Source organism: Gorilla gorilla, chromosome 2 (genome assembly GCF_029281585.2).
Source record: "Gorilla gorilla gorilla isolate KB3781 chromosome 2, NHGRI_mGorGor1-v2.1_pri, whole genome shotgun sequence".
Lineage (NCBI taxonomy): Eukaryota > Metazoa > Chordata > Mammalia > Primates > Hominidae > Gorilla > Gorilla gorilla.
In genome coordinates, this window is record NC_086017.1 from 162,889,405 (window position 1) to 162,903,505 (window position 14,101).

General features: G+C 35.6%; 1 long non-coding RNA gene across 2 annotated transcripts in view; it reads right to left on the reverse strand.

The window, feature by feature from the left end:
* Nucleotides 1-9,092: 9,092 nt before the first annotated feature.
* LOC134758108 (uncharacterized) overlaps nucleotides 9,093-14,101 on the reverse strand; it is a 189,739-nt gene continuing 184,730 nt past the window's right edge. Inside the window, exon 7 of one of the 2 annotated variants that reach the window (XR_010132979.1) lies at nucleotides 9,093-9,932. This is a non-coding gene — a long non-coding RNA (uncharacterized lncRNA). Of the gene's footprint in view, nucleotides 9,933-10,550; nucleotides 10,747-14,101 lie in introns of those variants that run through there. The other variant, XR_010132980.1, reaches the window with a different exon arrangement.

The following is a 14,101-nucleotide window of genomic DNA, read 5'->3' on the forward strand; positions in this document are numbered from 1 at the left end:
GACCTGAACAGAGAGTCTTGGGGCTAGAAGCATTCACCACAAGCTGAGACTCTTTTGCCTGTGGAAAGAATAGGGAAGAATGGGAAGGACTTTGCCTTGTAGCTTGGGTGCAAGCACAGTGACAGTAGATTAGGACACCTGTAGACAGTAGACTCCTAAAGCCCTGCCTCCCAGACAGCATCTCTGGACCCACCTGGAGCCGAGGGTATCTCACTGCCATGAAAGGATAGACACAAGCCTGGCTGGATTTGCCACCTGCTGATTGTAGAGTCCTAGGGCCTTGAGCAAACATAGGTGGTAGCCAGGCATGTTTACCACAGGCCTTGGGTGAGAACCAGTGATTTGCTGGCTTTGGGTTTGACCCAGTGCAGTCTCTGTGGTGGTGGCCACAGGGGTGCTTGTATCACCACTACCCTAGCTCCAGGAGGCTCAGCACAGATGGAGACTTTGTCTGTCTGGGAGAAAGTAAGGGAAGAGAACACGAGTCTCTTGCCTTAGAGAATTCTTCAGGATCTTATTCAAGACCACTGAGGTTGTATGTCTACAAGTCTGTAAGAGAAACCGTGTTAGAGGGTTTGGGGTGCTCTCTAATGCATGTATGGCTGCAGTGACCAAAACCTTATATCACAATACCCAAGTTCCTTCAAATACCTGGAAAGCCTCCCCAAGAGGGTTGGGTACTGATAAGTGCAAATTGTGAAGACTATCTAACTTTTCAATTGCTAGACACCACGAACATCCACAAGCATGAAGACCACAAGGAAAACATGACCTCACCACATGAACTAAATAAGACATAGTGACTAATCCTGGAGAGTTGGAGATATGTGACTTTATAGACAAAGAATTAGAAATAGCTATAAGTGGAAGCTAAATTAAATGCATGATAGATAACACAGAGAAGAAATTCAGAATCTGAACAGATAAATTTAATGGACAGATTAAAATAATTAAATAGAGTCAAGCAGAAAATGTGTTGCTGAAAGATGCAATTGAAATATCAAAAAATGCATTAGAGTCTCAACAGCAGAACGGAGCAAACAAATGAAAAAATTAGTGAGTTGGAAGATAGCCTATTGGAAAAACCACAGTCAGATAAGACAAACAACAACAACACAAACAATAAAAAGAATAAAGCAGTCCAGCCAGAGCAATCAGAGAAGAGAAAGAAATAAAGGGCATCTAAATCAGTAAAGAGAAAGTCAAACTGTCACTGTTCACCAATGATATGATTATACACCTAGTAAACTGTAAAGACTCATTCAGAAAACTTCTAGAACTGATAAATGAAGTCAGTAAAGTTTCAGGATACAAAATCAATGTACACAAATCAGTAGCACTGCTATACACCAACAGTGAAACAGCTGCAGAAAAAGTAAAATGTTTAGGAATATATCTAACCAAGGAGGTGAAAGGCCTCTACAAGAAAAACTACAAAACACTGCTGCAAGAAATTATAGACAACACAAATGGAAACACATCCCATGGTCATGGAATATGGAATCGATATTGTGAAAATGACCAGACTGACAAAAGCAATCTACAAATTCAATGCAATTCCCATCAAAATACCACCATCACTCTTCACACAACAAGAAGAAGCAATCCTAAAATTCATATGGAACCAAAAAAGAGCCCATGTAGCCAAAGCAAGACTAAGCAAAAAGAACAAATCTAGAGACCTCACATTACCTGACTTCAAACTATACTATAATATTATAGTCACCAAAACAGCATGGTACTGGTATAAAAATAGGCACAGAGACTAATGGAACACAATAGAGAATGGAGAAATAAAGCCAAATACTTACAGTCAACTGATCTTCATCAAAGCAAACAAAAACATAAAGTGAGGAAAGGACACCCTATTTAACAAATGGTGCTGGGATAATTGGCAAGACACATGGAGAAGAATGAAATTGGATCCTTGTTTTCCATCTTACACAAAAATCAACTAAAGATGGATCAAATACTTCAATCTAAGACTTGAAACAATACAAATTCTAGAAGATAACATTAGAAAAATCCTTCTAGACATTGACTTAGGCAAAGGCTTTATGACCAAGAACCCAAAAGCAAATGCAACAAAAACAAAGATAAATAGATGGAACTTAATTAAACTAAAAAGCTTCTGGACAGCAAAAGAAATAATCAGCAGAGTAAAGAGACAACCCATAGAGTGGAAGAAAATCTTTGTAATCTACACATCTGACAAAGGACTAATATCCAGAATATACAAGGAACTCAAACAAATCAGCAAGAAAAAAGCAATCTCATCAGAAAGTGGGCTTTGTTAAGGACATGGTTAGACAATTATCAAAAAAAAAAAGATATAAAAATGGCCAAAAAACATATAAAAAATGCTCAGCCTCACTAATTATCAGGGAAATGCAAATAAAAACAACAATGCAATGCCATCTTACTCCTATAAGAATGGCCATAATAAAAAAGTCAAAAAATAATAGATGTTGGCATGAATGTGATGAAAAGGGAACACTTTTACAGTGTTGGTGGACATGTAAACCAGTACAACCACTATGGAAAACAGTGTGGGGATTCCTTAAAGAACTAAAAGTCTATTTACTGTTTTATCCAGCAATCCCATTACTAGGTATCTACCCAGAGGAAAAAGAAGTCATTATACGAAATAGATACTTGCACACGCATCTTTATGGCAGCACAATTTGCCATTGCAAAAACATGGTATCAGCCCAAATGCCCATCAATCAATGAGTGGATAAAGACAAAACGTATACATATATTTATACTATTCAGCCATAAAAGGAATAAAATAATAGCATTGGCAGCAACCTAAATCAAATTGGAGACCATTATTCTAAGTGAAGTAACTCAGGAATGGAAACTGAAACGTTGTATGTTCTCACACATAAGCGGGAGCTAAGCTATGAGGATGCAAAGTCATGAGAATAATACAATGGACTTTGGGAACTCAGAGGGAAGGGTGGGAGTGGGTTGATGGATAAGACTACATTTTGGGTACCATGTACACTGCTTGAGTGATGGGTGCCCCAAAATATCAGAAATCACCACTGAAGAACTTATCCATGTAACAAATCTGGATAAGGATCTGGGGAACAAACGGCACCTGTTCCCCCCCAAATCTGTTGAAATAAAAAAAAATCATTGGGAAAAAACAAGGATAAAGCACACTTAACAATCTCTAGAAAACCGTTCCAATCATGCAAATCTATGTTATTGGTCTTAAACAGGAGGGAGAGACATAGGGAAAGAAAATTTATTCAAAGGTTTAATAACAGAAAAAGTTCCAAACCTAGAGAAAGACATCAACATTCAATATAAGAAGATTGTAGAAAAACAAGCAATTTTAACCCAAAGTAGGCTACCTGAAAACAGAATAATCAAACTCTCAAATGTCAAGGATAAATAAATAATTTTAAAAGCAGCAAGAGAAAAGAAACAAATAATGCACAATGGAGCTCCAGTATGTCTGGCAGCAGAACTCTCAGTGGAAACCTTACAGGCCAGGAGAGAGTGGCATGACATATAAGGGGCTGAAAGAGAAAAACTTATCCTAGAATCATATATCCAGTGAAAATATCCTCCAAACATGAAGGAGTTATAAAGACTTTTCCAGACAAACAAAAGCTGAGGGATTTCATCAATACCAGACCTGTTCTACAAGAAATGCTAAAGGGAGTTCTTCAATCTGATTGAAAAAGATGTTAACAAACAACAGCAAATCATCTGAATGTTCAAAACTCACTGGTAGTGGTATATAAACAAAAATCCACAGAATATTACAACACTGTAATGATAGTGTGTAAACTATGCATATCTTGAGTAGAAAGACTAAAAAATAAACCTATCAAAAATAATAACTACAACAACTTTTCAAGACATGGGCAGTACAATAAGATATAATACAAACAGCTAAATGTTACAAAGCATAGAGATGAAGTCAAAATCTAGAGTTTTTATCAGTGGTTTTTTTTTTTGGCCTATTAGTTTGTGTGTTTCTTTATGTAATCATTGTTAAGTTGTCATCGATTTAAAACAATGGGTTATATTATTTGCAAACCTCATAGTAACCTCAAATCAAAATGCATTCAACAGACCCACAAAAAATAAGAAGCAAGAAATTAAAACATACCATCAGGGGCATTACCTTCACTAAAAGGTAGATAGGATGGAAGAAATGAAGGAAAACAAGACCAAAAAACAACCAGAAAACAAATAACAAAATGGCAGGTGTAAGTTATTGCTTATCAATAATAACATTGAATGTAAATGAAGTAAACTGACCAATCAAAATACAGAATGGCTGAATGCATTAAAAAAAAAAAAAACGATGATCCCAATGATCTGTTGCCTACAAGAAATATACTTAACCTATAAAGAAACACATAGACTGACAATAAAAGGATGGAAAAGATATTCCATGCTAATGGAAACCCAAAAAGAGCAGGAGTAGTTACACTTATATCAAACAAAATAGATTTCAAAAGAAAAGCTATATAAAGAGACAAAGAAGGTCACTATATAAAGATAAAAGGGTCAATTCAGCAAGAGGATATAACAATTGTAAATATATATGCACTCAACACTGGAGCACCTAGATAAAAAGGAAATATTATTAGAGCTAAAGAGCAAGATAAGCCCCAATAGTAGCTGGAGACATCAGCACCCCACTTTTGTCATTGGACATTATCATCCAGACAGAAAATTAACAAAGAAACATTGGACTTGATCTGCACTATAGATCAAATGGACCTAATAGACATTTAGAGAACATTTCATGCAATGCTGCAGAATACACACTCTTCTCCTCAGCACATAGATCATTATTAAAAATAGACCATTTGTTAGCTCATGAAACAATTGTTAAAAATTCAAAACAACTGAAATTATATTACATATTTTCTCTAACCACAATGGAATAAAACTAGAAATCAATAACAGAGGAATTTTGGAAACTATACAAGCACACAGAAATTAGATAATATGCTTCTAAATTACCAGTGAGTCAATGAGGATATTAAGAAGGAAATTGAAAATTTTTTTGAAACAAATGAAAATGGAAACATAGCATACCAAATCGTAAGGAATATGGTGAAAGTAGTACTAAGAAAAAGGTTATATTTATAAGTGTCTATATAAAAAAATGTAGAAAAACTTCAGGTAAAAAAAACCCTAATGATACATCTTAATGAAGCAGAAAGTAACAGTCAACCAAATGTAAAGCTAGTGCAAGAAAATAAATAATAAAGATCAGGGCAGAAATAAATGAAACTGAAATAAAAAATAGAAATGATCAGTAAAATGAAAAATTAGTGTTTTGAAAAGATAAAATTGACAAACCTTTAGCCTGACAACTAAGAAAGAAAAGCAAGATATCTAAATAAATAAAATCAGAGATGAAAAAGGAGATATAGCCAATACTGCAGAAATTCAATGGATCACTAGAGAATACCATGAGCAACTACACGTCAATAAATTGGATTATCTAAAATAAATTAATAAATTCCTAGACACATGCAACTTACTAAGACTGAATCGTGAAAAAAATCCAAAAGCAGAACAGACCAAAGTCAGTAATGAGATCAAAGCCATAATAAGACGTCTCCCAGCACAGAAAATTCTTGGGACCCAATGGCTTCACTGCAAAATTTTACCAAACATTTAAAGAACTAATATAAATCCTACTCAAACTATCCCAAAAAATAGAAGAGGAAGGAATACTTCCAAACTTACTCTATGAGGTCAGTATTACACTGCTACTAAAACCAGAAGAACACACCTTAAAAAAAAGAAAACTATCAGGCAATATTTCTGATGAATACTGCTGAAAAATCCTCAGCAAATTACCAGCAATCCAAATTTATCAACACATTAAAAAGATCAGCATAATCAAGTAGGGTTTATGCCAGGGATGTAACAATGTTTCAACATACACGAGTGAATCAATGTGACACATCATATCAGCAGAATGAAGGACACAAACCATATGGTCATTTTAATTGACTCTGAAAAAGCATTTGATAAAGTGCAATGTCCCTTCATAATTTAAAATTAAACCCTCAAAAAAACAGTGCAAGAAGGAACATACCTCAACACAATAAAAGCAATATTCAACAGAATCACAGCCAGTATCATACTGAATGGGGAAAAACTAAAAGCCTTTTATTTAAGATTTGGAACACAACAAGTATGCCCACTTTTACCACTTTTATTCGATATAGTACTGGAAGTCCTAAGTTAAACAGTCAGACAAGAAAAATACACAAATTGCATCCAAATTGAAAAGGAAAAACTCAAATTATCCTTGTTTGCAGATGATATAATCTTATATTTGAAAAAATACTAAATACTACACAAAAACCTGTTAGAACTGTTAAACAAATTCAGTAAAGTTGCAAGATACAAAACCAACATACAGAAATTAGTAGCATTTCCATATGCCAATAGCTAAAAATCTAAAAAAGACATCAAGAAAGTAATCTCATTCACAATAGCTACCAATAAAATAAAATACTTAGGAATTAACTTAACCAAAGAAGTGAAAGATCTCTGCAATGAAAACTATAAAACATTGATGAAATAAATTTAAGAAAACATTTAAAAAATGGCAAGATATTCCATGTTCATGGGTTGGAAGAATCAATGTTGTTAAAAAACGTCCATATTACACAAAGCAATTTATAGATTCAATGCAATCTCTATCAAAATACCAATGGCATTCTTCACAGAAATAGAAAAAAGAATCCTAAAATTTATATGGAACTACAAAAGTCTCAGCATAGCCAAAGACATCCTGAGCAAAAAGAACAGAACTGGAAGAATTACATTACCTGACTTCAAATTACACTACAGAGTTTAATAACCAAAACAGTATGGTTCTTGCATAAAAACAGACACATAGACTACTCAAACAAAATAGAGAAACTAGAAGCAAATCTGTACATCTACAGTGAATTTATTTTAGGCAAAGGTGTCAAGAACTTACATTGGGGAATGAACAGCCTCTTTAATAAATAGTGCTAGAAAAACTGAATATCCGTATGCAGAAAAATGAAACTAGACTCCTATCTATCACCATGTACAATAATCAAATAAAAATGGATTAAAGACTTAAATCTAAGACCTCAAGCTATGAAACTACTAAAAGAAAACTTTGGGAAAACTATCGAGGACATTGGACTGGGCAAAGATTTCTTGAGCAATACCTCACAAACACAGGCAAACAAAGCAAAAATGAACAAATGGGATTACATCAAGTTAAAAAGCTTCTGCACAGCAAAGGAAACAATCAACAAAGTGAAGAGATAACCCACAGCATGAGAGGAAATATTTGCAAACTATCTATCTGACAAAGGATTAATAATCAGAATATATAAGGAGCTCAAACAACTCTATAGGAAAATAATAATCTGATTTTAAAATGGGCAAAGATCTGAATAGGCATTTCTCAAAAGAAGACATACAAATGGATAACAGATATATGTGAAGGTACTCAACATCACTGATCATCAGAGAAATGCAAATCAAAACTACAATGATACATTATCTCGCCACAATTAAAATGGCTTATAGCCAAAAGACAAGCCTAAACAAATGCTGGTGAGAATATGGAGTAAAGGGAACTCTTACACTGTTGGTGGGAATGTAAATTAGTACCACCACTATACAGAACAATTTGGAGGTTCTTCAAAAAATTAAAATTTGAGCTACCATATGATCCATGCTAGGTATATACCCAAAAGAAAGGAAATCAATATATCAAAGAGAGATCTGCAATCCCTAGTTTGTTGCAGCACTATTTGCAAATTGTTAAGATTTGGAAGCAACCTAAGTGTCCATCAACAGATAAATGAATAAAGAAAATGTGGAACATATACCCTATGAAGTACTATTCAGCCGTAAAAAAGAATGACATCCTGTCATTTGCAGCAATATTGATGGAACTGGAGGTTATTATTTAAGTGGAAAAAGCCAGGCACAGAAATACAAACTATGCACATTTTCACTTGTTTGTGGGAGTTAAAAATGAGAACAATTGAACTCAGGGAGATAGTAGAATGATGAGTACCAGAGGCTGGGAAGGGTAGTGGTGGGGAGTGGTAGTGGAAATGGTTAATGGGTACAAAAATACAGTTAGGTAGAATGAATAAGATCTTGTATTTGATAGCACAATAGAGTGACTACAGTCAACAATAATTTATCTTACATTTAAAAATAACTAAAAGAGTATAACTAGATTGTAATACAAACAAAAAACAGAAATACTTGAGGGGATGGATACCCCATTTACCCTGATGTAATTATTATGTATTTTATGCCTATATTAAAATATCTTATGTACCACATAAATATGTACACCTACTATGTACCTACAAATTGTAAAATAAAGCAATTTTAAAAATGAAGCACTAAGCAATTGCAACTAAATTGGGATACAGAAAAAAAAAGTCTGTTAACATTATTAATAGTGTGTGGAAGTTGTAATACAAATAGAAACTAAAGAAAACCAAATATTATATGCAAGCATTTGGGAAGTAAAGATTAGAATAGATTAGAATAATAAGAAATATAATATAAATTATATACATATATAATTATATAAACATATGTAATTATATAGACATGTATAATTTATAATTATATAAAATTATATAAAGTATAATAAATAATAAATTAAATAGTAAGAATGTATATGAGTTAACAAGAAACTTTGGTAAGGTAGTTCAATTGAAGTTAAGTATAAAAAGATAGTATTTCTCTGTTCTAGCATTAAACTTCTAAAATAAAATTAGAAAATCTTCTATTAGCAAGAGAAAAATAAAATTAAGAAAGTCATGTAACTTATTTAGTGAAAAAAAATTACCTCTTTTTGAAAGGTCAGAAAAATAAGGTATGAGGAGAAAGACATTAAATGTTTTTTGATGGAAAGAAATTATAAAAATTTATTTTTAGATTACCTACATTTACTAAAATTAAAATTTAATGCACAATATAGATTTTCGTTTTTATTGTTCTGGTGTTGGATAAAATAATCTTATAATTTATAGGGAAAATAAATGTTTAAACACAGTTAAAAAAAACTACAAAATGACAGTGAGAATGAAACTGTTTTACCAGAAATTATAACATGTAAGGTGATTAGGAAAAAAACACATTCAAAAACTATATTATTCTGCAACCAGATTACATATAAACATGTATGCTAAATTGCAAAGAAACACATTTCTCTACATCTGTTTGTATGAATACATTGTCATAGTTTTTGTATACATTACTTTTTAACATTTTCTGTGCTGGTACAAACAGATGGACTAAAAAGAGTAGGTCTCTCAGATACAGAGCACAAGACTGCTAAGTGTTTCTGAGAATGTTGTAAATTTATGTTACTGTTCGGTGAAATCCCAGGAAATGAGCAGGTAGAGTTAGCAATGAGCTACCTGTGCCTCAGCCCATGTTTGAGGAATTCTTCACAAGTCTGGAGCTGTAACTTTACTTTTTTGCAAGCTCCTGGCTTCAAGGGAAGCAAATGTTATGAAGCAACTTACAACTTCTGCTACAGTTTTAGAGTCATGTGGACAATGAAGATGATTTTGCAGTTTACCTCATGTTCAGTGTGAGGCCACATCTTATTTAGATGGAAAAATGAATCTATATTGCTCACCTGTGAAGCACTGTGAAACCAACCTGCAGCAATTAAACCACGTAAAAGAATGCCAGAATTCATGGCTTTTTAACCATATCATGCACACTGTTTTTGGAACATGCTTTTGTAACAGGCATTTTGTGTCAGTCTGTATAGCTGAAGGAAACTCTGGCAGCTTTGTTTTCCAACAGGGTGTAAATGCCCCTCACTGCATCACATCGTCAAATCTTCCTCACTGAGTGTTTTCCACAGACCTGAATTTGGTGTTCGGCACAATGCTGCCCTGCCTCTGAAAAGGTGATTATCAGATTACTCAATATTATATCATACTCTTTGTGGTATATAAGATAAGAACCTCATTTTATATTATCCATGTCTTGAAGCATTGAGTAAATAGAAGAATTACATATTGTTCCAATGCCACAAAGAAGCTCAGATGCTACAAACTTTGAGATTGATGTGCTCCCTGTGACATGAAACACATATTGAATATTATCATATAAAATTATAGGCATAACTGTGAAAGTTTCTTTACAAGTTGGGTTTAACTACATATTAACATATAACCTGGTTGAATAATAAATTTTTTGAAATGGTTTAATACTTTTTGAATTGTTTTAATATAAATCATATAATCAAATCAATATTGGTTCAATCTGGGAATAGGCAAAAGTAAGCAGTGAAACAGACTAGAAAATACAGGATCCCAGAATGCATGATGAAATATTAAAAACATTGTATAGATTCATCTGAATTTCTACATGGAAGAAACAAAATTTGGACCTAATTTTATAGGATAAATAAAAACAAATTCTACAACTACTAAAGATGTGAACAATAAACCAATAATAGCTAAAAGTATTGCAAGAAATATTAGGAGCTAGCAATCTACCTAACTTGCCTCTGTGGTGAAAATGAGGGAGTAATTTCCATTGCTATTCCTGAGGTTTCCAATATTCAGGCAATGTGAAGCCTCCTATTATTGACTTTCCAATTGAAAAGGATGCCTTGTGGGAAGTCATAGTCTTCCAAGCATCTCTGAAGGGGTTGGCATGTAACTCACTGAGAGCCCTTTAGTGTGGCAGGCAACACTTCTTTGGGGACTGTAATAAAGGAAGGTGTATTAGTCAGTTTTCACACTGCTATAAAGAACTTCCTGAGACTGGGTAATTTATTAAAAAAATAGTTTAATGGACTCAGAGTTTCCCATGGCTGGAGAGGCCTCAGGAAAGTTACAATCACGGCAGAAGGCGAAGGGGAAGCAAAGCACATCTTATATGGCAGCAGGTGAGAGAAAAAAGACAAGGAAAACTGCCAAACACATTTAAAGCATCATTTCTTGTGAGAACACACTTACTATCACGAGAACCACATGGGGGAAACCATCCCCATTATCCAATCACCTCCTACCAGGTCCCTCCCTGAACACATGGGGATTATAATTGAGATTACGATTCAAAATAAGATTTGAGTGGGAACACAAAGCCAAACCATATCATTTCACCCCGGCCCCTCCCAAATCTCATGTCCTTCTCATATTTCAAAACACAATCATGCCTTCCCAACAGTCCCCCAAAGTCTTAACTCATTCCAGCATTAACCCAAAAGTCCAAGTCCAAAGTTTCATCTGAGACAAGGCAAGTCTCTCTCACCTATGAGTCTAAAAATAAAAAGGTATTTAGTTACTTCCAAGATACAATGGGGGTACAGGCATTTGGTGTATGTTCCCATTCCAATGGGAGAAATTGGCCAAAACAAAGGGGCCACAGGCTGCATGCAAGTTCAAAACCCAATGGGGTAGTCATTAAATCTTAAAGGTCTAAAATAATCTCCCTGACTCCATGTCTCACATCCAGGGCATGCTGATGCAAGGGATGGGCTCCCACAGCTCTGCGGCTTGAAGGGTACAGCCCCTGTGGCTGCTTTCATGTGCTGGCATCGAGTGCCTGCAACTTTTCCAGGTGCTTGGTGCAAGCTGTTGGTGGATTTACCATTATGGGGTCTGGAGGATGGTGGCCCTCTTCTCACAGCTCCACTAGGGAGTTCCCCAGGAGGGACTCTGCATAGGGACTCTGACCTCACATTTCCCTTCCTCACTGCCCTAGCAGAGGTTCTCCATGAGGACTCTGCCCCTGCAGCAGACTTCTGCCTAGACATCCAAGCATTTCCATACATCCTCTGAAATCTAGGTGGAGGTTCTCAAACCTCAACTCTTGCCTTCTGTGCACTCACAGGCCCAACATCACATGTAAGCCACAAAGGCTTGGGGCTTGCACCCTCTGAAGCCATGGCTTAAGCTGCCCCTTTTAGCCACAGTTGGAGCTGGAGCAGCGGGGATACAGGGCATCAAGTCCTGAGGCTGCACAGAGCAGCAGGGCCCTGGGCTCAGCCCAGGAAACCATTTTTTACCATTAAGCCTCCAGGCCTCTGATGCTATAAAGATCTCTGACATGCCCTGGAGACATTTTTCACATTGTCTTGGCTATTAACATTTGGCTCCTAGTTAGTTATGCAAATTTCAAATTTCCTGAATTTCTCCCCAGAAAAACGGGTTTTTATTTTTGACTGCATGGTCAGGCTGCAAATTTTCCAAACTTTTGTTTTCTGCTTTCCTTTTAAACTTAAGTTCAAATTTCAGATCATCTCTCTCAATTTTAAAGTTCCACAGATCTCTAGGGCAGGGACAAAATACTGCCAGTCTCTTTGCTAAAGCATAACAAGAATGACCTTTGCTCCAGTTCCCAATAAGTTCCTCATCTCCATCTGAGACCACCTCAGCCTGGACTTCATTGTCCCTATTACTATCAGCATTTTGGTCAAGACCATTCAACAAGTCCTTAGGGTTCCAAACTTTCCCTCATCTCCCTGTCTTCTGAGCCCTCCAAGATGTTCCAACCTCTGCCCGTTACCCAGTTCCAAAGTTGCTTCCATATTTTTTGCTGTCTTTATAGCGCCTAACTCTCAGTATCAATTTTCTGTATTAGTCTGTTTTCACACTGCTATAAAGAACTGCCTGAGACTCGGCAACTTACAAAGGAAAGAGGTTTAATTGACTCACAGTTCTGCATGGCTGGGGAAGCCTTAGGAAACTTACAATAATGGCAGAAGGCAAAGGGAAAGTAAGGCACATTTTACATGGTGGCACGCAAGAGAGAGAGGACAGAGAAAACTGCCAAACATTTTTCAAACATCAGATCATGTGAGAACTCACTCTATCACGAGAACAGCTTGAGACAAACTGCCTCCATGATCCGATACCTCCCACCAAGTTGTGCCCTCAACACGTGGGGATTACAATTCAGATTACAATTCAAGATGAAATTTGGGTAGGGACACGGAGCCAAACCATATCAGAGGGTGATTTTAGTTAGTGTGTAAAGGTAAGAGCATACAGCTTTAAAACAGTAGGCCTTGGCAGAAGAAGAGATGCCAGTGGCCCAGAATAACACAGTAGATGTGGTACTTGTTAGCCACTTTCATCCTATCTATGCATTCTTCCCTTTTCCCCTTTTCCTTTATGCTAATATCTTAATATCATGATGTTGCTTCTAGCTTCCTCTGATTTAAAGCATGAGGGTTTTGCAACTCCTACTGGGAAAGCCAGTGTTGTTACTTTGAAAAAAACCTACTAGATGTAATTTCATTTTAAGTTTCTTCTGTATTTCAATATAGTTTAGCAAGGGAAGAGATTGAGTGATGGGCTCCATATAACTCTAGAACAAGTAGTACCTGCTAGTTCATCTCTCAGATCAGGTTTATCTATTTCTGCCACCACTCTGAGAAGAGTGTGGTGAAGTCTTCGGCTCCTTTTCTGTTTGTGAGGGTTTAGGTTGTCGTCATTGGTTTCTTCCTTTTGCCTTCTTTAGGCTGAGAGGTTAATGGGTTATCTATTTTTTATAGTAAATCATCTGTCCTAGGTCACTGAGGAGGATTTCAGGGCCTGGGAGAGGGAATGCTGGATCATATTTCTAATCTCATGAGAATCCTCCATACTGTTTTCCATAATGGCTGTACCATCTTACAATCTCATCAACCATGCACAAGAGTTCCAATTTTTCTACATCCTTGTTAACATTTGTTAATTCTATTCTTTTGATAGTGGCCATCTTAGGTGATATTTTGTTGTGGATTTTGATTTGCATTCCTCTTATGGTTAGCGATGTTGACTATCTTTCCATATGCCTGTTGGCCATTTGTATATCTTCTTTGGAGAATTACCTATTCAAGTCCTTTGCTCATCAGATTATTTGTGTTGTTCTTGTTGAGGTTTTGAAGTTCCTTATACATTTTGGATATTAATCTTTTATCATCAGATATACAACTTCCAAATATTTTCTCCCATTTTGTTGGTTGGCTTTTCACTTTGGTGATTGTTTCCTTTGTTGTGCAAATTGGGTAAAGTTTGATGTAGTCCCATTTGTCCATTTTGCTTTTGTTACTTGTGCTTTTAGTGCCATA